This window comes from Apodemus sylvaticus, chromosome 8, assembly GCF_947179515.1.
Source record: "Apodemus sylvaticus chromosome 8, mApoSyl1.1, whole genome shotgun sequence".
In the NCBI taxonomy this organism is placed as follows: Eukaryota; Metazoa; Chordata; class Mammalia; order Rodentia; family Muridae; genus Apodemus; species Apodemus sylvaticus.
This window is the reverse complement of record NC_067479.1, coordinates 90,686,572-90,712,539: the sequence shown is the minus strand read 5'-3', so window position 1 is coordinate 90,712,539 and position 25,968 is coordinate 90,686,572. Positions and strand designations below refer to the sequence as shown.

At 46.8% G+C, this 25,968-nt stretch overlaps 1 protein-coding gene across 2 annotated transcripts in view; it reads right to left on the bottom strand.

Annotated features, from left to right (window-relative positions):
- Positions 1–25,763, bottom strand: part of Arhgef3 (Rho guanine nucleotide exchange factor 3) — a 292,328-nt gene extending 266,565 nt beyond the window's left edge. Inside the window, exon 1 of one of the 2 annotated variants that reach the window (XM_052189953.1) lies at positions 25,692–25,763. The gene's annotated coding sequence lies outside the window, so the exon portion shown is untranslated. Of the gene's footprint in view, positions 1–25,275 lie in introns of both variants that reach the window. The other variant, XM_052189951.1, reaches the window with a different exon arrangement.
- Positions 25,764–25,968: the final 205 nt, after the last annotated feature.

Genomic DNA, 25,968 nt, shown 5'->3' with positions numbered 1-25,968 from the left:
TTCAAGTTCTCCTCAGGACCTTCCTGCAGGTTGGTTCCTCTCTCTAAGTATCATTCCCTCACCTTCTCCACCCCCTGAGTGACAGGTCATCTGATCTCAGGCCTTTGTTGACATAACATCTAGAGCCAAGCTGTGTCTGCTGCTGCCTCAGAAGGAAAGGTTACTGAGCAGAGAAGGCAACATGGGAGAGAGCCTGAGGTCTGAGGCATGGGAATTGGTTGTCGGGGTTCAAGGACATCGATGTTGTTATGAGGTTCAAGTTTCATAGGAGGGGAAAGCCAGAGGCTGGAAAGACAGGCTGAGGCCAGAGTGGAAAGAAAAGGGTGCAAACTTTGTAGCAAGAAGTATAAACCTAGGCCAACGGTCATAAACTACACAGCAACCATGGATTCTGGGAAACAAGGGAGTATCATGTTTATCTGCACATGTCTAGGCCAACAGGAAGGAAATGAAATCCTCCAAAACTCACCAAAGGTTACCATCATTCAATACAGTGTGAGTGACTGGCAACAAATTTACCATCACACACCACTGGTGGAAATTGCAACCACACTCATGTCTTTGAAAGGCAACCCTATCAATAGATGCCCAAGTTTTAAATATGCTCTTTGACGCAGAGGTCTCATGTCTATGAAGGATAGTGACTGCAGCATCCTTTTATGAGCAAAAGAAAAACGGGGGAGAAATGGCCACCTGGAGCATCTGTCATGGAAGGCAGATCCACTAGCTCCTCTTTCTGCCCCTAGGAGTTGGAAACATTTCAGAATTCATAACCTGTTGCATTTTGAAAAGGTAACATGAAGTATGTATATGTCCTACAAAACCACTGCAGGGCACAATCCTCCACAGGTGTGTAAATACTGCTGTGGCTAGAACTGATTCTGCCTCATACATGAATTATCTATCAGTTCAGGTCAGGTTGGGTTCCCAGGTGAATTTAAAACACACTTTTCAAAAATAATTTTTTTAAATTATATAACTATGGGGGAAACTGGATAACTGGATAATTACAATGCCAGTGAACCTTTGCTGTGCTCTACAGAGGGCTGTAAGAGTCCCCCCCACACATGCTCTCACACACACACACACACACACACACCCGCACATGCTCACTGGGCCCTTCAGACTGTCCTCTTCACTAGTCCTGTGTCTCTGAGCGTTAGCACCCTTCAGCATCCCAGCATCGTCGCCATGCCAACCAAAGGCAGTCTTCAAGAGCATCAGGGTCATCATCCCACTCTATCCACACAGCAGTAAAGTGTGAGCTAATATCATCCTCATTCCATCAACACGTATCCTCTGTCATCGAAGTGAGAAGCTGAGGTGAGCCTTCCGCTAGGCCACAGGCCAGTGTATGGCTCCTTATTCTATTGCTTCCCTTCCTCATAGTTCACATTCCGGTCTTTGAGTCACATGCGGTTTGAAAATTCAGAACTTCTAGCTCTAGATCCTATCCTCTTGATGCCTACAGATCCTCACCTTTTCTAGAAAAGGTGCATTAGAACTTTTATGGACTATTACAGGTCACAAGCACATAGACAATGAAGCCCTTCAATCCACAACCAGGTCATAATTTGCATCCTGTAGCAGCTGGCACATGGGCTGGAAGGAATGTGTCCCTTTCCTGGTCAGAAAAACACAGAGCAAGAGACCACAAAAGTACAAACCCTGTGCCTGGCCCCAGAGTCTACGCCACCTGGAATCTGTCCCAGAAGACTGACTGGGCCCACCTACCTGAGAAAGGCACCTACCACTACCATTTTCACAGTCCAGCCCTGGCTTTGTATGAAGATGGCCGCCAGGCAACTCCCACCCCATTGAGGTTAGGTCACCGCTGGAAATCTAAGGGAAGAAAATTCTAGATGCACCCCCCTATAAACAGGCTCAAAACCTGTGAGACGCTTCCTTTCTCCCCATCTGCAGGTAAGATCCTGCCAGGGACCCACGGCAGTTGGTGCTCAGTTGGTACAGGACACAAGGACAGGTGGACAAGGGACCCTCAGAAGCAATCTCTGATGCCTGTGCCCAGGTAAGGACAAGTACCATAGCAGGAAGCCACCTTCCCTCCAGCCTGGACATTACACCCCCAGCCCTCTTCCAAAGATTCTAACCAAAGGCTTTTATAAAATCTCCTTTCCAATGCACACATCAATAAAGAAGTAGCTTGCAACATGCCACAAATTTTAAGTGTGCAACTCAATAGCACTCTTATATGATTATATCCTCATATAATTATCAATCAAGTCAATATAAGGGCTGCGGAGACGGCTCAATCAGGAAAGTGCCTCCCTTAAGCATGAGAATCTAAGGTCCCATTCAGCTTTATTCATAATAGTAAGAAACTGGTAACAACCTAGGTGTCCCCCAACTGAAGAATGGATACAGGAAATGGTACATCTGCACAATGGAATATTACTCAGTCATTAAAACAAAGACATCATGGATTTTGGAGGCAAATGGATGGAACTAGAAAATATCTCTGAGAACCCACATAGGACAAGCCAGCCATGCTGGCATGCACTTGTAATCCCAGCAATGAAGAGGTGGGAAGAGGAGGGTCCCTGAGGCTTGCTGGTCAGCAAGTCTATCTGAATGCGCAAGCTCCAGGTTCAGTCAGAGAGACCGTATTTCAAAAGACAATAAGAAGATGGAGATCAAGGAAGAAAGTCAATATCAAGCCCTGACCTCATATGTACATAAACGCACATGTACACATGCGTGCACACACAAATATCTATACAAACAAGCACACACGTGTGCACATGCACAATCATGCATGCACACACATGTACACCTGCATGCACACACACAAATCAAAATATGAAACATTATCAGCCTTTAGAAAGAAGGCTTCTCTCTCTCTCTCTCTCTTTTTTTGGTTTTTTGGATTTGGCTTTTTCAAGGCAGGGTTTCTCCGTATAGCCCTGGCTGTCCTGGAACTCACTCTGTAGATCAGGCTGGCCTCAAACTCAGAAATCCGCCTGCCTCTGCCTCCCAGAGCGCTGGAATTACAGGCGTGCGCCACCACCGCCCAGCAGAAGGCTTCTCTATATCCATCCTGAATAGTGAATGACATGCTCAGAGTAACCACTGCCTTACTTGTAAGCATGGTTAGTGTTGCATTGAAATGTGGCTTTGTACAGCAGGGCCTCTGTCCCTGGCTTCATGCACTCGGCACTATGACATGAGTTTTATCTCTGGTATAGAAATTCTTTCTCATGCCTGAGTGTATCCCACCCTGAATTATCCCGTATTCTGACTATCCACACAGCCATGGATAAGCATTTGGACTGCTTCTATTTGGGGTCAATTATTTTTATTTGTTTGCTTGTTTTTGAGACAAGGTTTCTCTGTGTAGCCCTGGATGTCCTAGAACTTGCTCTGTAAACCAAGCTGTCCTCAAAATCAGCAATCCACCACCTGCCTCTGCCTCCCAAATGCTGGGATTTAAAGGTGCGGATGACCACCACTCGGCTTTCAATTATTAATAAAACTCAGTATCAATTATTAATAAAACTGCTGTGATCACTGGCATGTAAGCCTTTGGGTGCCTCCTGTACTCATTTCTCTTGGTTCACATCTGATAGAAGCACTGCTGCAGTATAGCCAGGCAGATGTCTCACATGGGCACATATTCTCCACACAATTTCCGAAAGCGGTTTTAACCAGCGCGCAGTCATTCCCACTGGCTGCATGTCTAAACTACACCCTGGTGAGGGTCTGTATCAGGTTAGTCATTCTGCTGGCTACTCGCCACTGCCTGCAGTGTGAGATCATGAGAAGATAAGGCTCTTTCCATGTTTGTGTTTTGATTATTTGGACTTTCCCCCTTTAGCGATAACACTTGCTCAGTTCTTATTTTTAATTAGGTTGTCCATTATTCATTCACAGCAGCTCTTTATAGTCTGGATATGAGTCCTTTGTTTGGTGTGTTCATTTCAAATCTCTTCCCAGACTACCATTTGCCCATTGACTCTCACTGTTGTCTTTAAAATAAGAGTCTCACTATGTAGCCATGGCTGTCCCGGAACTCACTATGTAAACCAGACTGGCCTTGAACTAACAGAGATCCCACAACCTGATGGGATTAAAAGTGTGTGCCACCAGCCCAGCCTTACTGTTGTTATCTTTTAATAAAGAATTCGTTGTTTCTATTTGGTGCTGGGGTGGAGCCTAGGAACTCAGGAGGGCTACGCATGTGTTCTTCCACCAGATACAGTCCTAAGTCCTGGAGTCCCTGACTTGAATGAAGCCTCATTTATACCTTTTCCTTTATAGTAGTGCCTTTTGTAAATTGTGTAAGGTATCTGCTTCTATGGGGCCATGTAGGTCAGTGTAAGAATGCATGCTTAACATTGCAAACATTGCCCTGGGTTCAATCCCTAGAATCCCTAAAACAAAACAAAACAAAAGCTTTCTGTGCCTCCTCAGATTCCACAGATACTCGCCATGATTTTCCAGAAGCGTCACAGATTTGCCTTTCATACTTAGAACTTGTGCTAGTTAGTTTTAACTGTCAACTTGATGCTAGTTAGTTTTAACTGTCAACCTGAGACAACCTAGAATTGCCTGGAGGACTGTCTTCAAGAGGAATTACCAAGATCAGTTTGGCCATAGTCATGTCTGTGGGAGACTACATGATTATTTGATGTAGGAAAATCCAGTCCACTGTGGGTGACTCTATTCCCTAGGCTGGGCTCTAAACTGTGTAAGAGTAAACTAGGAATCAAGGAAGGTTCCAACACACGCTTATTCTCCTTCACCTGCGGATATGATTCTTTAGTTCATGTCTTGAATTCCCAACAATAATGGACAGTAACCTAGAATTGTAAAACACATGAATCTGTTCTCCTCTAAGTTACTTCTGGTCAGGGTAATTTTATTACAACAACAGAAACATGACTAGAATAGAACTTCAACTATCTTGGATGATTCTTTTGTATAACATGACATAGGAATAGCGGAGGTATACTTTTTGAGTGAAGTTCTGTTCACCATAACCACAGACCATGGATACAGAAAGGTCAACTCTGTGTCACCCCACCCCACCTCAGACCCCTGACAACAGTTTCTCCCATACCCTAGACCCTTATCTGAACCATCTGGAGGCACCTGACTCCAATTCACCTGATAACCCAACAGACCTCAGATACATGCATGCTTGTTGTTTGAGAGAATTTTGCGACACAAACTGCATACAAAGGACTCATATTTTATATAAGCTTTCCACCACTTCCCATGAGTTCATTTTGATAACTGTACTTGGATCAATATCTCATTAAAAATGCAAAATGAAGAGGAAGGGGGAAATGCCCAGTAATGGAGCAGGAATACGCACCAGGCAGTACTGAACATGCGATGTGCCTCGCTGGGTGGAGGATTGGGAGGAGGCGTGGAGAAAAGAGTGTGCTAAGCCCTAAATCACCATGCAGACAACCGGCAGAAGAGACCAGTGAAAAGCAGAGGAAGAGACCAGGAATGCGGATGCATATACTCTCAGCACTCAGGAAGCAGCAGAGGATTGCCACAAGTCGGAGGCTAGTCTAGGCTACATGGCATAACACTGAGCATGAGAAGGGCTGCCTTAAGGGATGGGACATTTTGCCATGCAGAAACCTGTAAAGGAGAGGGACATGTTTGGAACTTTCACGGGTCCAGAAGACACGTCTTGGAGAAGCACTTACCAGTGGAGGTAAGAAAAGTAGAGCTTTCTTCTAAGCAAAATCAGAAGGCACCAAGGGCTACCATTAGTTCTCGGATTCTCCAGCGTGCACCACAAAAGTCCACTGAGAGACAGTAGGCAACAGTCTCCCTCGAGGTCCTTCCATCACACTGCAGGTCCAACCTGACTAGGGACCAAAGTGACCTCTGACCATAACTGCAGGAGTCAGCACGCTCACACCGCAATGCTCCGGTTTTCCTCTGCAGTCCTGGGCTTAAGCTCCCTTCACCCCACCTACCCAGGTCAGGGTCCTCCTACTCTCTGCTGCAGTTCTGGCTAGAGGGTCTACACTACGGACACTGGTCCCTCAGTCTAGAACTTCATACTTCCTGTCTGTAACATGTCTCGCACTCCTGTGACTATATGATTAATTTGTTTCCTGAATGGGGATACTGATGCCAGAAGAACCAACTCTGAGCCAGCAATGGCCACCCATGCCTCCCCAGTCCCTAGCACAGGGCCTTGCTTTCAGTAAGTGATCTATTTTATGTGTGTGTGTGTGTGTGTGTGTGTGTGTGTGTGTGTTCAGAGTATAAAAGTAAAGAGTATGAACAGAACATCATACAACTTCACTCCTAATTGTTATTAAATTTACATTTGTGTGTGTGCGTGTGTGTGTGTGAGAGAGAGAGAGAGAGAGAGAGAGAGAGAGAGAGAGAGAGAGAAACTTACATTCTTCTCTATCACCATGCAGGTCCCAGAAATTGAACTCAGGTTCTCAGACTTGGCAGCAGACATTTTTAGACACTTAAGCCCTATTGTCAGTCCTTGTTCCAAAACTCATTGCTTCTTCCACCCAGTAGCTATGACTCCTGCTGTCATATCACTCAATACATCCGTGTAGATTGAGTGAATGAATGAATGAATGAAAGACTCCTACTGCAAACACACAATGAGTGTGCTTGGAGTTCTCCCTAAATTTACTATTAATATTAAAGGAGAAGGAAAATTGAGGAAGGATCACATAAATGGGCCAGTCGGGTTTTGCCACTAGGTAAGCAACTTGGATAAAACCACAGGAGATAAGATTAAGATATTGATTAGAATAGTCTCCTTTGCCCCACATTTATGGGACTACGACTCTTTGGACCTAGTGTCATGGCCACATTCATCAAGAAAGGACTGAATGGCAAGGGAGGTTACATATTTCCCATAATGTCTTTTAAATACAAATCCTGGAAAAGGCAATTTCTTCTCATGAATCAATATGCCCTTTTATACACAGAAAACAAGAATGCCTTGGAAATGTGGGTCATGGTTTGTGTCCTCAATGGTAAACTATACTGCACCTATTTTATACCTATATCTCCACAACCATGCCAACTTGTTCAAAGGAGTGTGGTACCTCCATGATGCATTACCATCTTACGTGAACCTCCCTGTCTGTGACAGTCCAGCACGGGACACAAGAGCAACCTCTGTGTTGTCCCTCCAAGCGTGAGGACTACCCAGGAATGCTGATCCACAACCAAGGCCAAAAACGTCTTTGTCATTGTGAAGTATTGTTCCCTGTGTGTGTGTGTGTGTGTTTTTTTTAACTCTTTTCACAAGTGCAAGGAGAACTGTCTGCATCTTCTCCACGCACCTATGATCTAGAGCTATGTCACATTTTGAAGCATCTCCTTCCACGTGTTTGCACGGTGGCAAGTCCAGGCTCCTGAGCTGGCGATGGGGAGGTGTGGTGTTGTCACCTGTACGGCCTGAGGCAGGCTGCTCCACCCCCAGAAAACCATTTTATTTTCTGGGAGGAGAGACTGCTGAGGTTCCCAAATTCTGTCAGAAAGGTTTGCAACAGACTAGAAGAGCCTTGGGCCGGACAGCAAAGACTCTAGGGCAGTGGTTCTCAACCTTCCTGATGCTGCAACCCTTGTGACACACTGCCTCATGCGACCCCCAACCATAAAACTGTTTCATGGCGGGGCTGGAGAGATGGCTCAGCGGTTAAGAGCACTGACTGCTCTTCCAAAAGTCCTGAGTTCAAATCCCAGCAACCACATGGTGGCTCACAACCATCCCTAATGAGATTTGACTCTTCTTCTGGAGTATCTGAAGACAGCTACAGTGTACTTACATATAATAAATAATAAAAATAAGTAAATCTTTAAAAAAAAACTGTTTCATGGCTACGTCATAACTATAATTTTGCTAATCTTATGAATCATAATGTAAATATCCTCATTTTCCGGATGGTCTTAGGTGACCCCTCAAAGGGGTGATGACCCACAGGTTGAGAAACACTGCTCTAGTGACTGGTACGCAGCTATTTCTATAGTCAAAATGACTCTCCATACATGCTCCACTCTGGAGGGACGGCGGGCCCAGATAGTGGGGTGAATTTCTTCTCCGTTCCACAGAGGAAAGCAGCAGGGTGGGGGAGGGGTGCCTGGAGGAACTGCAGTGGCCTGAGTCATCGCACTGCCCCTCCCTGCTGAATCCCTTTGTTCCACGGGAGGTGAGCTGTGACTCACAAGGACTCCAGTCCTGGGCTGCACCCATCTGACCCAGTCCAGCTGCCCTGCCCAGCATCACTAAGGAAACATGGGAACATCCTCCTCTTTCCCCAGCACTGGCCCCTGAAGGGATGCTGACCTGCAGCTCAAGATCCCACTGTAGCAGTGGATGCAGGGGAGTCTTGGGGTCCTGTGAGTTTATATCACCCTTATGTTCACTGTCACCCACCACCACCATCACCACTAGCACCATCACCAGAATCTCCACCATCACAAGCACTACCATCGCTGCCTCTAATATCATCATTGCCACCAAGTCTTTTCTGCACATGCTTTCACACTATGTGCCCCGAAATTATTTACCTGCAATCCATCAAGGGATTGCAACAAAAAACTCCAGGAACATTTCTGTAGTATTCACACCGACTCTTCTTAGTCTTGATTTTTACAGCGGTAAAACTTACGACGGCGTCTTAGTTACTTGTCTACTGCTGCAATAAAACACCCCGGCCAAGGCAACTAATGAAATAAAGTGCTTACATAGGCTAAGCTCCAGAGAGCCAGACTCCATGATGGCAGGGTAGAGGTGTGTCAGCGGGAACAGCTGGGCGTTCACATCCTGAACCCCAATCACGAGGCAAGGCGGGATGGAGTCTTTAGAAACCCCAAAGCCCACCCCCAAGGACACATGTCCTCCAGCGAGGCCACACTACTACTTCCCAAAGAGTTCCACAAACTGGGGGACCAAGTGATCGAATGGATGAGCCTATGGGGCTTTTCTCACTCAGACCACCGCGTACTAGAGCCACCGTCAAGTACGAAATTTGCAACATCAAGCAAATTCACAGTGCTTTGCAGCCATGATCCTAGTCATGTCCAGACATTTATCCCAGACAGAGACTCTGTGCCTACCAGGCAGGAACTCCTCATTCTCCCCTCAGCTCCCACAGTTCCCAGGACCTCCGCTGTCCTGTTTCTGAGCTGGTCTAATTCTTGGTATCTCATATAGCACAGATTGTTTGTCCCTTCTGCCTGGCTTGGTAGCACTCAGCGTCCTGTCCCATCATCAAAATACTCAGGCATTTTGTAGCAGGTGTCTGACTCTCCTGATTAATTTAAGACTGATCAATATTTCATTGTAGGTCTATACCAAGCTTTGTTCATTTACCCAAGAATGGATTCTTGGACTGTTGCTACATCCTGGCTGTTGTAAGGGTTGAGATGTGACGTGATTGTGCACACACCTCTTTGAACCACTGCTTTCAGCCTTCTGGGTGAGAGCCCCACAGATGGGCTTGCTGGACCCTCTGTGACGTCAGTGCCATGCTAACAGGGCTCTGGCACCAGAAGAAAAGTAACAGCTAGTGCTCAGCGAGCTGTTTTCCTCTCCGTGTCTTTCCTGCAATAAGGACATTGATCAACTCATAAATTCCTCTCCCTTCCTCTCTTGGTTTCCTCTTCCCTTTCTGACTCTACTCCGCTCACATCAGCCTCAGTCGGAACCCTCAGAACCCGCGCTCCATCCCTGGCCACCTCCAGCTTTCTTTGGTCATCATACATACGAACAAGATTATTTCTGATGAGAGGAACCACACATGCAAAGGTCCTGCAGTGTCTGCCCGAGGAGCTGCATTGAAGCCTGTGGAGGTTTGAACGCTTGGCCCTGGGAAAGTAGCACTATTAGGAGGTGTGGCTTGTTGGAATTGGTGTGGTCTTGTTGGAGGAAGTGCGTCACTGTGTAGGCCGGCTTTGAATGCTCAAACTCCACCCAGTGCAGAAAAGAGAACATCCTGGCTGCCTTTGGATCAAGTCCTAACTCTCAGCCCCTGCACCATGTCTGCCTGTACACCGCCATGTTTCCCGCCATGATAATGGACTGAACCTCTGAAATTATAAGCCAGCCCCAATTAAACGTCTTCCTTTACAAGAGATGTCGTAGTAGTCTGGGGCTGGAGAGATGGCTCATTGGTTAAGAGCGCTAACTGTTCTTCCAGAGGTCCTGAGTTCAATTTCCAACAACCACATGGTGGCTCACAACCATCTGTTACAGGATCCAATGCCCTCTTCTGGAGTGTCTAAGAGAGCAACAGTGTACTCATATACATAAAATAAGTAAATCTTAAAAAAGAGTTGCCGTAGTCATGGTGTCTCTTCACAGCAATAGAACCCAGACTAAGACAAGGCTGATGTGGCTAGAATATAGGAAGAGCAAACTAAGATACTAACTTAAGAGGAAACGCCCAGATCATGTGGGGTTGGTGGGCATGCTAAGGCTTTGGCACGTGTTAGCTACCAGAACATTCTGAGTGGAGACCCCCCAAGTCTTTAGAAAGATTCCTTAGACTGAGTAAAGAACCAGGTGAAAAGCGATGACGACACAGGCTGGGAGACCAGCAGAGACTAGATGAGAGGACTGGCCTGTATGGGGAGGCTGAGCACAGGGAGCACAGGGAGCACGGGGAGCACGAGGAGCACAGGGAGCACGTGGAGCACAAGGGGCACAGGGAGCACAAGGAGCATGGGGAGCACGGGGAGCACAGACAATGAGCAGCAGCCACAGTCTGAGTACAGACAAGGGTGAGGGCGGAAGCAAGTGAGATCTCCTGCTGAATGAGAACATGAAAGAGCCGAGAGCCCATCAGGCCTGAGCGAGCAGAGGATGGAGTTCTTGGTCACTGAGGGTAGAGGAAGAAGGGAGGAAAGGATCCTGGAGGCCAGGGAAGAAAGGCCTTCAAGAAGAGAATGGGACCAGCCACACCAAACAGGGCTGGTGGCCAGACTGGACCAGAGAGCAAACCTCTGGGGCGTACAATGCCTATCACTAGGCACCTTGGAGGAGCTGTTGGGAAGACGGGACATGGAGGCTCTGGATGATAAAACTCACGTGTTCAAAGGGAACTGGGATGGCAGTTTTCTTCACTGTAACCAAAAGCAGAGGCAATGAGTCCACATCGACAGATGAATGACGAACAGGTACACAGCACACGGCGCATACCTCCGATGGGATAGTATACATCCTGAGAAGGAAGGCGATTCTGGGGAAGCCCCCAAGCATGCTGTTAAGTGGACAGGTCAGGAGGCGTACCCTTACAGGAAACACCCCAGGACTGCAAGTCGCAGAGATGAAGAGGCCCAAGGGCTTGAGGGGGTGGATGTCATTCTAAGTAAATAGTTTCCATCTCCGCAGATGAAAGTGTAAATATGTTTAACACTCCTGAACCATATATTCAAAAAGAGTTAAGATAAAGGAGCTAGGGAAATGGCCCTGTGGGTAAAGCACTTTCTACGCAAGCATGAAGACCTCAGTTTGGTTCCCCATTGCTCAGGTAAAAGCCAGGCATGGCGGTGTGCACCTATAATTCCAGTGCTAGGGAAGGTGGCAGGGACAGGCAGATCTCTGTGGCTTGCTGCCCAGCCAGTCTAGACAAATGGATGAGTTCTTAGTTTGATAAGAGACCATGTCTTGAAAACTAAGGTGGACATGGAGAAATAGAGTTAGAACTGACCTAGAATGCCCCCTCTCCCCCAGGACTCGCTCTCATAGCATCCAAAGGATGCAAGCTGCCAAAGGAGATAAGCAATTGAACCTGGCACGCGCCTTTAATCCTAGCACTTGGGAGGGAGGGGCAAGCAGATCTCTGAGTTCGAGGCCAGCCTGGTCACAGAGTGAATTCCAGGACAGTCAAGGCCACACTGAGAAATGCTGTCTCAGAAGAAAAAACTGTCCTTCCCAGCTATTAAGCCTGTGAACTTCAACCACTACCAGCCTGACAAGACATCTTGAGGAGTGCAATAGCGGCACTTTTATCTCAGGAGTAGCCAAACCGGCTACCTAACTGGATTCAAGGCCTGGATTCAACCGGAAGGAATTCCCTGCCTAACCAACTAGGTTTGGCTCGTGAGGTCACAGATCCTAGAAGAGAATGTAGTCCTTCCACGTTCCTAAACTAGTATAACTCCCAAGTGCTTTCTAAACACCTCTCCTTAGATCCACAGGTAGGTGAAGCTCTTACCCTTCACAAAAGGAGCTTCCTCTTGTTGCAGAGACCATCACAGAAGTCCACAATTGCTCAAAATGCTGAGAGCAACTGGCTGGGGCGGCCCTCCCCAGATGATACATCTACAGCGCAACCGTTACATCATCTAAGGCTCAGGACCAGAATGGGGGACGGGGCAGAAAGATCCTAAGAACCAAAGGACCAGGACATCTGCTGAGAGACAGTGTCTTCCGTACCTGACAGAGAGCTGCACCCATGGATTCATAACAATGTGGCCATAAACAATGAAGGCCCTGCCCAAGCACACCACAAAATGGCAAGTCAACAAAGATGGGGACATCTCACAAAGCTTCACGCCTAGACAAAGAGCTACAAGTAATTAATGGCTGCTGAGAGAGGACAAGTCAGTCTTTTACAGAAAGGAGCCCCCTGATAGGTTATCTATCAGCCTGAAAAAGATGCACATATGACAAACACTAAATGACCTCAGCGGGCTATATTTACAAACACATGCGTATATGTAGTAATGATAATTAGAGAAGTTGTTATAAAGTAGAGAAGGCACAGGAGGCATTGAAGGGAGAGAGGGAAGGGTGGAAATGATGTAAATGTGGTAGTCATGTACGAAATTCTCAAAAATAATAATAAAATAAAATTTTACAATGTTAGGTGTGGAGCTGTTGAGGAACACACCTGACCTCTGGCTCCACAAGACTTCTGGTTGAGAGCCCACAATGGGCTGGCTCGACCCTATGAGACGTCCGTGCTCAGCCTCTACACATGCAAGCATGTAAACCAAACATACATACAAATAAGATGGTAAATTCTATGTCTGTGAATTATATGCATTCATCATAATATTCTTCAGAATAAAAGACACTGGAGGGCTGGAGAGATAGCTCAGCAGTTAAGAGCACTGACTGCTCTTCCAAAGGTCCTGAGTTCAAATCCCAGCAACCACATGGTGGCTCACAACTATCTGTAATGAGATCTGATGTCCTCTTCTGGGGTGTTTGGAGACAGCTATAGTGTACTCACATATAATAATAAATAAATCTTTTTTTTTTTTTTTAAAAAAGACTCTGGAGAGATGGCTCAGCAGACAAGAGCGCTCCCTGCTCTTCATCAAGTCCTCAGGTCAAATCTCGTCCACAACTGTCTGATGCTGTCTTCTGGTGTGCAGATGCATATACAGACAAAGTACCATATTTATCAAATACATAAATAAATACATCTTTAACGGGGCAATGGTAGCACACACCTTTAATCCCAGCCTTGGGGAAGCAGAGGTGGGTGGATCTCTGAGTTTTAGAAACTCTGTCAGGGGAAGGCAGGAATGTGAGACAGAAAGTTAGAGAACAGAAAAGAACCTCGAAGCCGGGTGGTGGTGGCACATACCTTTAATCCCAGCACTTGGGAGGTGGAGGTAGAGGCAGGGGGATTTCTGAGTTCAAGGCCAGCCTGGTCTACAGAGTGAATTCCAGGACAGCCAGGGCTACACAGAGAAACCCTGTCTCGAAACCTCCCCTCCCCCCCAAAAAAGAAAAGAACCTTGGAAAAAACTGGGAAGAGATGTAGGGAGGAAGAAAAGAATTTTTTGTTTTTCTTGAATGAGTCTATAGATCTAACTCAGGGCCTCATACACACTAGGCAAGATCTCTATCACCGAGCTGTACCCAGAACTAAGATTTTTGCATCTCACAATGTGGTCCAAGCTAACCTCAAACTCAAGATCCTCCCACCACCGCCACCTCCTCCTGGGTGCTGGGATTATGGAGATGATCCACAGCATCTGGAACATTATACTTTTCTTTTGTTTTGGGATTTGGTTTTTTTTCCGAGACAGGGTTTCTCTGTATAGCCCTGGCTGTCCTGGAACTCACTCTGTAGACCAGGATAGCCTCGAACTCAGAAATCCGCCTGCCTCTGCCTCCCAGGGTGCTGGGATTACAGGCGTGCACCACCACTGCCCGGCGGAACTTTACTCTTATACAGGCTAAATTACCAACTGGAAAGCCTCAGATATTCACAGCTCGTTTGCTCTGAACTCCTGCGCTCAGTCTTCCCGCCTTAGCTTCTTTGCCATTTGGACTATAGGGCTGTGCCACCTTACATAGCTAAACCTTAAAGAAAAGGGGGCGGGAGAGGGGCCTGGAGAGATGGCTCAGCAGTTTAGAACACTGACAGCTCTTCCAGAGGTCCTGAGCTCAATTCCCAGCAACCACATGGTGGCTCACAACCATCTGTAATGGGATCTGATGCCCTCTTCTGCTATGTCTGAAGACAAGGATCGTATACTCATATACATAAAATAAACAAATATTTTTTTTAAAAAAAGTAAAATAACAGTTAAAAAAATGCATGGACCAATGAGATGGCACAGCATGTAAAGTGCTTTTCATGCAAGCCTAAGAATTTGAGTTCAGTGCATACAAGCCAGAGAGGAGAGAAGTAGCTCCCCACAGTTGTCCTTTGACATCTACATACATTCTACAACATGCACATATACATACATACATAGAACATATTAAAAAATACAGTCAATACATAAGCCAGGATTGTAGCTATTATTGTTAGGTCAAGTTTCAGGTATCCCACCAAGTAGCAACTAATTTAAACCAAGTGACCACGCTACTGTAAAACAAAGGCTTATTGTAATGCAGATTTATTATACTCCAGGATATGGGATGGTCTCCTTCAACCAGTTAAAAGGCTTGACAGGCTAGGCATGGTGGTGAATTCCTTTAATACCTGCACCGGGGAGGCAGAGACAGGCAGATCTCTAAATCTGAGGCCAGCCTTGTACACAGTGAATTCCAAGACAGCCCGGGCTACAGGGAGAAACCCTGTTTTGAAAAACAAAATAAAAATGAAACAACAAAATTGACAGAAAACTGACTAACCAACCCAAACAAGAGGGGACCTTGCAGGACTGTGACTTCAACTTTTCCCTGGGTCCCCAGCCTGTGGCCACCCTGCAAATGTTGCACTTACATGGTCTCCACAACTACAAAAGCAACTCCTTAAATTTCCCAATAAATAGCTGATAGATTATATACCCCACTAATACTTTTCTCTTTAAATACTAACAGACACTCAAAACATGTGATTTCTATCAGAACCATCTCTAAGGACCAGAATTTGCATGAAATTTCAAGTCATCAGATGAACAAGATAAAAAAACAACCACAAAATATGACAACCCAGAAAAATAGTATCTGTGTATTTTATTCAGATCTTCATATTGTGTGCATTTGTTGTTTGCATACAATCTTAGACTGATGACTGATAATAATTTCCTAGTAATGTTGTGACTATTTCTTCCAATATATAGTGATTCATTAGGCAGAGGTAGGTATATAATATGGATTCAGACCATGAACATTTTTGTTTTTCCTGATTCTGGGACTCAGACCTCCAAGGCCTGCTTTGGACATGCTATGGACCTGTAATAGGACTCTGGCTTTCTGAGGCCAAATCTAAGCACAGAAGCAAGTATTGGAATACAGGCCTCCAAAGGCAACAGACCAAGTTAGAACTTGTGCAAGTTCAAGGCCAGCCTAAGCTACATAGTAAATAAAACATTGTCTCAAACAGCTAAAAGGGAAAACAAAGATCCTAGTTCCTCCTCTCACCAACATTATGACCCTAGATACCTTTTCTCTCTGTGCCTCAGTTTCTCCACCTGTGAAATAGGAGTAATTTGGCATGAGGAGCTATTTTTCAAGATCACATTTTGGCCGGGCAGTGGTGGCACACGCCTGTAATCCCAGCACTCTGGGAGGCAGAGGCAGGCAGATTTCTGAGTTCGAGGCCAGCCTGGTCTACAGAGTGAGTTCCATGACAGCCAGGGATATACAGAGAAACCCTGTCTCAAAAAAAAAAAAAAAAAAAAAAAAAAAAACAAATCCAAAAAACAAAAACAAAAACAAAAAAAAACAAAAATCACATTTTGATTCACTTGTGAAATACATTCAGTGGAACCAACAACCACAATTGAAAGGTAACAACAATCTAGACCAGTATAGAAAAGAATTATCATAGGAGACTACAGAGTGAGATACTGTCTCACTGCCCTCTTACTAACAGGTGTGCATATGTACGTACACATACACACAGAAATTATAGTCTAGACTGATTTCTTGTGACAAGCCACAGTAAAAAAAAAAAAAGTAAAAAGCTATCCCATTCCACCACCTAATAAATGTTTAATAAAATATGGTAGCAGCAGCATTAGTATCTGATTCTAAAAGATAATGGGCTAACTTTCTTTACCTGCATTTGTTGGTACCATGGGATAAAACCACCGACATTTACATCGATGCGGCAGAACCAGGCATCTCCCCCAACTCACTTACCAGCTCTCTCACCTCAAAAAGACATGGGTGGTCATCTGAATATTGTCTGACTAATAAGGCTGGCCCAGAACTACCAAATGCAAGTGATCTATTGAGAATGTCGCTAGAGTCTGCAAGGCTGCAAAGGGCTTTTGTAAAAACTAAAGTCATACTGGAGAGAAACTGTCCTCCCCACCCCTTGGGAGATGTGTCATAGACAGAGGTTACCCAAGGTCGTTTAGCAGAACCTTCCAGACCAGGCAAGAGTTAAGGCACCAAACCTCTGCTCTGGAACGTGCTTCCTTGTTTCGGGGGCCTGATTGTATCATTGTGTTTTTCCCCTAAGTTTCCGTGTACGCTCACCCTCATACTGAAGGGTGGAAATAAAATCTCCATGAACTGCCTGATGTAACAGTTTAAGTGAGGAGCATCTGCTAAGCCAGGAGAGCTGAGATTTTTAGATTTCAAAACAGCTTCTATTGCGCCTAACTATCTCCCTTGGAAACAAATTAAAATCTCAGCCCTAGTTAGTAGTTTTTCAATTGCCCTTTTGAAAAACAACGATAAATAACTCAAAGCACACACAGCACACAAAAGCAATGCTTTTGTTTAAAACATCAGTGCCTCACTGTAGCTGGGTGAGTAGATTCAAAGTTTCAATTGTAGTTTCCAAAATTGTTACTTAAATTTGGAATACAAAGTTTCCCCCAAAAAGGGGAAAAGGGGTTTCTTCCCAGTGATGGGAATGCAGTCACTTATTTTTTTTAATCCCTTAAGACTAAAATCTGATTTCTGCCAGAACACATCTGGAACACATAAATACATGCAGGAATATAAACTAAACGCTCAGTACGTGTGACATTATTCTTTTATGATTTTATTTCATTCTTCAAATTATGGTAGAAAAGCGGCTTTCCTCTGCCTACGCACTGATAAGGTCCGCCCAGCTCTTGCTTCCAGCTGCTTTCTGCGGGGCTACAGGGCCCCCAGCTCTCACCCCTTCCGAGGGACGAAACAAGGCTACCAGGCTCCTATGGTCCCCACCCTGGCATAAAGGAAGCCAGGGTCTGCGGAGCCCTCCCATCTCACCAACTCAGTGATGAAACATCTTGTCCAAGGTCTGCAGCCTTGGACTCCCACTAACCTCACTGGGTTACTGTGTTGGACAAAGAGTAACAGTATACATTCCTGCCTTTGTATCAGCATGGCTGAAAGGCCAGCCTCTGGGTGTTTCTTCCTCAGAGTTGGAGACTGCAGGAACTGAGTGAGGGACACTCCCAGGGAAAAGCACCCTGGGTTCCATGCTAAATGTTGTTAATGGGCAAACTCCTCAAGCTACCTACACTGTCCACAGCGCTCCTGTTGAAATCCCAGCTAGACAGCAGTTCCAGAGTGCTTGCTCCTTTGTCTCCCAGAGGACCCGAGGATGGTTCCAGGCACCTACTTCAGGCACCTCACAACAGCCCATAAATGGCCCCAGGGAATCTAAAGCCTTCTGGCCTCTTTGGCCACCCACATACATATGGTATAGGTACATGGAGACATTGACATATACGCATAAATAAAAATAAAAATGATATTTTAAAAACTGCAGCTGCCTTTTTACAGACATCAATAAGCTCACCCTAAAACTCATAGGAGGCACAGAGAAACAGACAGAAAAAAAAGACAAAGTTGGAGAAGTCATATTAAAGCTGCCTCAGCCCAGAGAACACACATGGCAGCACTGACACAGGAAACACACAGGTGAAGGAACAGCACTGAAGGGACAGAAATGCTTGCTTTGATAGCCAAGAGGGTTTTTTTAGCAAACTCATAAAGACAATACAACAGAGAATACTCTGTGGGTTTGGTTTTATTTGACACAGGGTCCTGGCTAGCCTAGAACTCCCTATGTAATCCAAGCTGGCCTTGAACTCACAGAGAAGCACCAGTTCTGCCTCCTAAGTGCCGAGGTTGAAGGTGCGTGCCACCGGGACTGACAATTTTTGTTTTTAAAGACAGAGTCTTGCTATGCAGCTCTGGCTGACCACAAATTCCCTAACTCAGTCTCCTGATTTGCATAGTCAAAGGAATGAAACTGGTGGGACCTGGTGGCTAAGCCTGTGGTCCTATTATGGCTTTGGTCTCAGCACTTGGAAGGCAAAGGCAGGAAGATCTCTGTGAGAGATCTGTAAGAGCAGCCGGGTTTATGTGGAGAGGTCCAGTGCAGCCAAGATCACATAGTCAGACCTTGTCTCCAAAAGAAGAAGAAAAGAAAGAGGAAGAGGAGGAGGAAGAGGAGGAGGAAGAGGAGGAAGCAGAGGAAGAGGAGGAAGAAGAAGAAGAGGAGGAGGAGGAGAAGGAAGAGAATGAAGGGGAGGAGGAAGAAGAGGAGGAGAAGCAGCAGCAGCAGCAGCAGCCGGATCTCTACCTCACAACACAAAATGTTAACTCAGTGGATCCAAGACTGAAATCTCAGATCTGAAATATAAAGCTCTTATACTAAAATGTAGGCATAAACACTTATGGCCTTAATAAGCCAAGGTTTCTTGGGTATGATAATAAAACCTGAAGCAAGATTTTAAAAACATTTAAATGCCACAAAATTTAAGACCTTGTGCTTTGAAAAGGCCCCATCAAGAAAGGGAAAGAATATTTTTCAAAAGAAATTGAAAAGCATTTACCTGCTGAGGGGTTGAACCTAGAATACATAAGAACCCTTTCCACTCATAATAAAGAGATACATAACCCGATTTTAAACTAAGCAAATAAGAGACAGCAAAATGGCTTAGAAGGATGCCTGGTTTGGTGGTTTGAATAGGAATGGCCCTCAGACTCCTGTGTCTGAATGCCTGGCCCACTGGGAGTGGCACTATTAGGAGGTGTGGCCTTCTTGGAGGAAGTGTGTCACTGTGGGAGCAGGCTTTGAGGTCTCCTATGCTCAAGCTAAGTTCAGTGTGGTATACAGTCTTCTTCTACTGCCCGAGGATCAAGATGTAGAACTCTCAGCTCCTTCTCCAGCACCATGTCTGCCTGCCCACTTCCGTGTTTCCCCGCCATAACAGTAACGGACTAAACGTCTGAAACTGTAAGACAGAACACTTAAATGCTTTCCTTTATGAGAATTGCTGTGGTCATGGTGTCTCTTCACAGCAGTGAAACCCCAACTAGGACACCTGGCAACCTGAGTTAGATTCCTGAAAGCTGAAAGTGTGGAGGGAGAGAAGCGAGGCTCCACAGAGCTGCCGTCTGACCACACACCATGATACACGCAAAAGGCATATTCCTCGAAAGATGCTACACAGGAAGTCACTGAGCACATTAAAAAGTACTTACTCTCTTTATTCCCATCATCAGAGCTTGGGGAAACACAAGTCAAAAAAGCCACGCCAAGAACATCGGCCAGCCACCAGGACGGCAGTGAGCACAAAGATGGACAACGTGTAGTGGTTAGGATGTGGAGAAACTGAACCTCACATTCCCGGGTGTGGGGCTGTGAGCTGGTGCCACCACTGGCAGCTACGCTTTTCAAAGATCCTGTGCTCAGCATCACGACCACCCCCAAAGACTGCCACATATATATTTACATATGTATTACGCATATGCCCACACACACTTGTGTAAAGTTTTACCGTCGTGGAGACAGAGAAAGCACTCTTAGACAGAGCTAAATGGAGAAAAATTGCTGAGTAATACATTAAAATGATTCACGTATGGTGACAGCTTTTACAGATGGCTTAGCTAGCAGGTAAAGGTGCCTGCTACCAAGCCCGAAGACCTGAATTTAGTCCCCTAGACTCCCAAGGTATAAGGGGAGAACCCATTCCACAAGTTGTCCTTTGCTCTCCACACACATACAATGGCTCAGGTAACATGCTGTACTGGCTGGTTTTGTGTGTCAACTTGACACAGGCTGGAGTTATCACAGAGAAAGGAGCTTCAGCTGGGGAAGTGCCTCCATGAGATCCAGCTGTGTGGCATTTTCTCAATTAGTGATCAAGTGGGGAGGGCCCCTTGTGGGTGGTGACATCCCTGGGCTGGTAGTCTTGGGTTCTATAAGAGAGCAAGCTGAGCAAACCAGGGGAAGCAAGCCAGTAAGGAACATCCCTCCGTGGCCTCTGCATCAGCTCCTGCTGCCTGACCTGCTTGAGTTCCAGTCCTGACTTCCTTTTGTGATGAACTGCAACGTGGAAGTGTAAGCTGAATAAACCCTTTTCCCCCAACTTGCTTCTTGGTCATGATGTTTGTGCAGGAACAGAAACCCTGACTAAGACACATGCACACACACATATGGGAGCATGCACTTGCGCACGCGCGCACGCACGCACACGCAAATGCTACCCACAGGTGTACCCACCTGCATATAAAAATAAGCACACATTTTCTCTGGAAGCAATGGTGGGTGGAAAAAGAAGAGTTTCATTTCTTTTATTCTACAATGTTTATATGTTTCTTACGGGATGTTATGTAATCCAAGGTGGCCTCAGGTTCAAACTCAATCTATAGCCCCTGATCCTCCTACCTCCACCTCGCAAGTATTGAGATTATGAGTAAGCAGCACCACATCCCGTTCTGTTCTATAACTTTTAGTTGTACATAATAAGAAGATGGCCAGAATTTCTTGGGCTAAAGAGTATTTGGTGTTTTAGCCAAAAGGGAAAGACAGAGGAGGCAGCGATGGAGCAGGAGCACCCTGGAAGCTGAGTGGAGTGAGAGAACAGGCAATGAGGAGCCACAGCTAGGAGGAGGCTGTCTCTGAGGTTTCTGTCACCTCAGCAAGGCTCTCCTAGGATATCCTGAGGGTGACTGTGGGTGGGAGACCGCTGCGCTGGAGACCACGCAAGGACAGGGAAGCAGCACCTCGCGTCAAGGACGAGTGACCCTCAGGGGCTGTAAACCTTCTCTGTCCTTCTCCATTTCTTTTTTTGTTTTGTTTTGTTTGTTTGTTTGTTTGTTTGTTTGAGACAGGGTTTCTCTGTATAGCCCTGGCTGTCCTGGAACTCACTCTGTAGACCAGGCTGGCCTCGAACTCAGAAATCCGCCTACCTCTGCCTGTGGGATTGTTGGGATTAAAGGCATGCGCCACCACTGCCTGGCCTCCTTCTCCAAGTCCGGCTATGTGCACCAGCCTATCTTTCTGAGGCATACTGGTTTCAACTTGGCGGAACATCTACCTCTGCCTCAATTTGTGAGTACACCTCTGAAAAGTCAGGAGACATCCGAGAAATGAAGGTACTACTGGCTCCTCCAGCCCAGTGCTCGAAGGCTGCTCAGAGGTCCGGGTATCTTCCACATCCCACGACTCTTTATTATGCGCTGACATTACACCAGTGCCAGCTATTCAACCAGAAGCAGGAGGCTGTGCACTCAAGCGAGTCCTACAGGAGACCTTTAGAGCCAGCTTCTCCCCTGACTCCCAAATAAATCATCACAAAGCTGCAGAGCCCACAGCCTCTGGTAAAAGGAAGTACCAGCTCTCCCAGCCAGCATCACAGCTCACGAGGTCATTGGCCAGGATGCAGGGAGGACCCTCTTCCCACGCCGTCTCATTCCCTTCCCTTTCTCATGTCAGCCAGACTGACCCGAGTTCAAGAGATGACAGCCTGGCCCACAATATGGCTTGGATGGCGGAGTGCTTGGCCCACATGCACAAAGCCTACAGGTTCAACCCCCGTCGTCATATAATCAAGGTGAGGCCATTCACACCTGTTATCCCAGCGCCTAGAGACGGAAGCAGGAGTATCAGAAGTACAAGGTCATATTCAGCTACAAAGGGAGTTTGAGGCCAGCCTGGGCTACTTGAGACTCTGGAGGAAGGGAAAGAAGGGTTATCCTTGAGCTCCATATGCACGGTCTTTGCCCATAGATCCACAGGCTCACACACCTAGGTTTCTACTGGTGCGCACCTTCTCAAAGACACATTCTCTTACCAAACCAGCTCTGCCTCCACTCAGGAACCCCTCCCTATTGTCATCTCCAAGTCACCTGCACACTCTGATCATCAGCTCTGCATCTGTTGTCTTTGCCACTGGGCTGCCATGTTCTGGACAACAGGAACTCGGCACCAGGTCAGGGTCTAGCATAGAGTCTCACTTCCTCCAAAAGGCATTCATTCGTTCTGTGTGTGGTGCTGGGTACTAAACCCGGAGCTTCGCGCACGCTGGGTAAATGCTCTATCAAACAGTCTGCCCAGGTCTTCCATAGTATTGAGAGAATGAAGTCATCAAGCCGGGCAGGCTTGATGACTTCAAATTCTAGGATCACAATCACAGGCTACAGCTTGTGATTGTGATCCTAGAATTTGGAGGATGAGTTGGGAGGATTACCATAAAGTCAAGACCAGCCTGGGCTCACAGTGAGTTCTGGGCTACTCTGTGCCACAGAGTGAGACCCAAACACAAGAACACTCTTCGGCAGGGCTTGCTGGTACATACTTATAATCCCAGCACTCTGGAGGCTGAGCCAGGAAGATGGGTAGTTCAAGGCCACCTTGGCTATGTATCAAACCATGTTTCAAAAGAGACAAAATACTATTTCCAAGTCGTGTGTGTGTGTGTGTGTGTGTGTGTGTGTGTGTGTCTGTCTGTCTGTCTGTCTGTGTATGTATTCCGAGAAAACCTCAATGAATCAGAACCACACATAGCTACTTCATTTGCCCTCTCTTGGATTATAGACACAAGGTAATACAAATCAGAGAACATTTGCATAAATCCTTAAGATTTAAGATTAAGGGCCCAAAATTTTCCGACAGTATAATAAAGACCACAATGAACAAATTGACTCGAGAATCATTCAGAAAATGTCAATGGAAGAACAGAAATACAAAATAAAAAACAAAAAAAGATAAATTAAACAACCCTCACCCCCCACCCTGACTCCAAGGCAATATCCAGAGCAACCAGACCTTGGCCTTGAGGTTTCTAGATCAAGGCCCTGCCTTTGCTTTTTTTTTTTCCCCCTGCCTCTTTTTGTTCCCTTTCTCACTGCCTATCTCGGTTTCTGGAAACAGGCTGACCTTGAACTCCTCCAGCCTCAACCTCCAGAGCACAGCACCCCCTTTGCTTTCCCTCCCCGCCCCCACCCCATGCTCACACAGGACTCATCAGCACCCTGAGTTCTGGCTGGCGACAGGGACTTCAGGGATAGCAAGAAGTGCAGAACGCTGTCTTGGATGGAAGGCCAATCAGGAAGTGAAACAGACAGGACGGACAAGAGCAGCAGAAGTCTAGAGGCCACATCTTATCCTCACCAGAGGGGCACAGGGTCTGGGGTCTTCATCCCCACTACTTACGTTCAGTGGAACCAGCTATGTTAGAAGGCTTTAAGTTCCTGCCTTCAAGGGATTTCAACACTGCTATGCTAGTGTACATCAGTGGTTCACACTCAGGATGACAGCATTTGGGAAGCTTAGATACCCCAAACTAAGATTCCCATTAGCTGCGCCCTATCCTTCAGGCCCCAAAAATGCTTATGATCCCCAATCCAGGACTATCTTCGCCTCGATAGTCGCTTGGCCTGAGTATTCCATCTTCCAGTAGACATGAATCTTCTACGAAATGTGTGCTCTGAGCAAACAGAGAAAGCAGCACACCTGTACCATCTCCACTCCCCCTAAGTGTGGGTCTGTCCTGAGAGGGGTGAGGACCCCTTATTACCCACGGGCGATTCAGAACCCACTTCTGTGACATTTGGGCTTCTTGCAGTGAGTATGTGTCATTTTCCAGAGGATTCCAGGACCCTGGGTTCAGCACTCCTGTTTTTGAAGTTCAAGAAAGAACCTAAACAGGTGCACCCGGGAAAGACACCAACGATGCGGCCAGCGTACCTTCATTCTGCTCTGAATGAAAGGATACTTGAGAGCCAGACAGGAGCAGACTCCCAGGCCCGGAAACAGAAACTGATGTCAGCTGATTGTGGCCCCAATGCTAGGAGGAATTCCAGAGAAATCTCATCCATTCTGACCCCCAAAGGCAAACACCACAGTTTCCAGAGCATCTAAGACCCCTTTCCCAGCAATATCCTTGACAAAGGTGGCCTAATCCCACATTCTCAGATACACTTTGTGCAAACTGGTTAAACTACTGGAGAAATTCTTACAAACGCCAAGTTTCCTAATCTGAACAGAGCATCGTGGTTCTGGATAGGTAAGGTCAGATCCCAAGCAGAAGAGGAAGAGGCATGGACTTGCAGGTCACCTAACTGGGAAGCTGAAGATGTGAGCCCACGATGACACTGACGTCGGCCGCAACAAGAACATAACACATAGAGAAAATTTACATGGAGTCAATTAGTATGGTGGTCATATAACCTTGTGAAACCTTTAAAGCTTTGTGCTAGTATCACCTTTCTCTTACAGAGGAGGATACGGTGGCACAGACCTGCAACGTAATGTAACTATGACACAGCCAAGACAACCACAGCAAAACCGTCTTCCTCTAGGGAACAAGGTATACACCTGTGTAGTGCAAGAAATGCTTCTAGTTTCCACCAGTGCATTCCGGACAACTTCTATTCACCTCCTTGCTAGGTTCTGGAAGCAAGCCTGGTTCAAGCAATAAACCCAGCAAGCCAAGTCCTCTAGGAACAAGCCGCTCTGTTCCCGCACCCTTCCAGCCAGGATAAGACGCTGCTGGAGCCAGTGCCGCCCTCCACCATGCAAAGTCCTAGGGAACCGGGATTCAAACCCGGCTCCAATCATTCCTACCCTCAGAAAAAAAAAAAAAAAGAAAAAGAAAGAAAGAAAGAAAGAAAGAAAGAAAAGAAAAAAGAAAAAAAAAAACGCTCACTAGCTTCTGGCTACTCGGCATTCCGGATCACCTTAAGCCCTGGGCGGGCGCCTCTCATCTCAAGACTGTCCGCTGCGCAGTTTAAAAGACGCGGTCTCCGGCGTAAGGATCTTGCTGACGGCGGTGGTACCCGGGTCCGTGCCAAGTGGCTAGAGACACTGCCTTGGAGAAGTCCAGCGACAGGGCGCGCCCCAGACAGGTGGCGCCTCCCTCCCGGAAGTGGCTCTGGGAACTTTCTCCCAGTAGCTATCAGTGGGGACCGAAGTTGGGGGGTCCCCGGCAGGAGCGGAGGCGGGCAGAAGCAGACAGTGGCACTATCTACCCGACGCGCCCCAAAGTGGCCATGAGGACCCAGCTCTGGTCGGGGCGGCGGGTGAAAGGAGGGTCACGCGACGCGATGTTCCTGCTGCTCTTACCTCGGCGTCCCGCTGGTTCGGCCCTGCCGGGTTGGATAGCACAGGGCCGCAGCGGTGACTGCGGGGGACGGCTCCCCGGGGCGGGGCGGGGCCGGAGCCTTGGAGGCTGGGCGGGCCACGTGGGCGGGAGGCGGGCCCGGGGACCCCCGCAGGACGGGCCTGGCTGCAGGCGGAGGACTGACCTAGACTCTGGGAGACTTGCAGCCAAAGTTCAGTATCCTCGCGTCCCACGCCTGGTCGGAGGGTCCTGGTAGACTAAAAAGGGACCGGGAGGAGG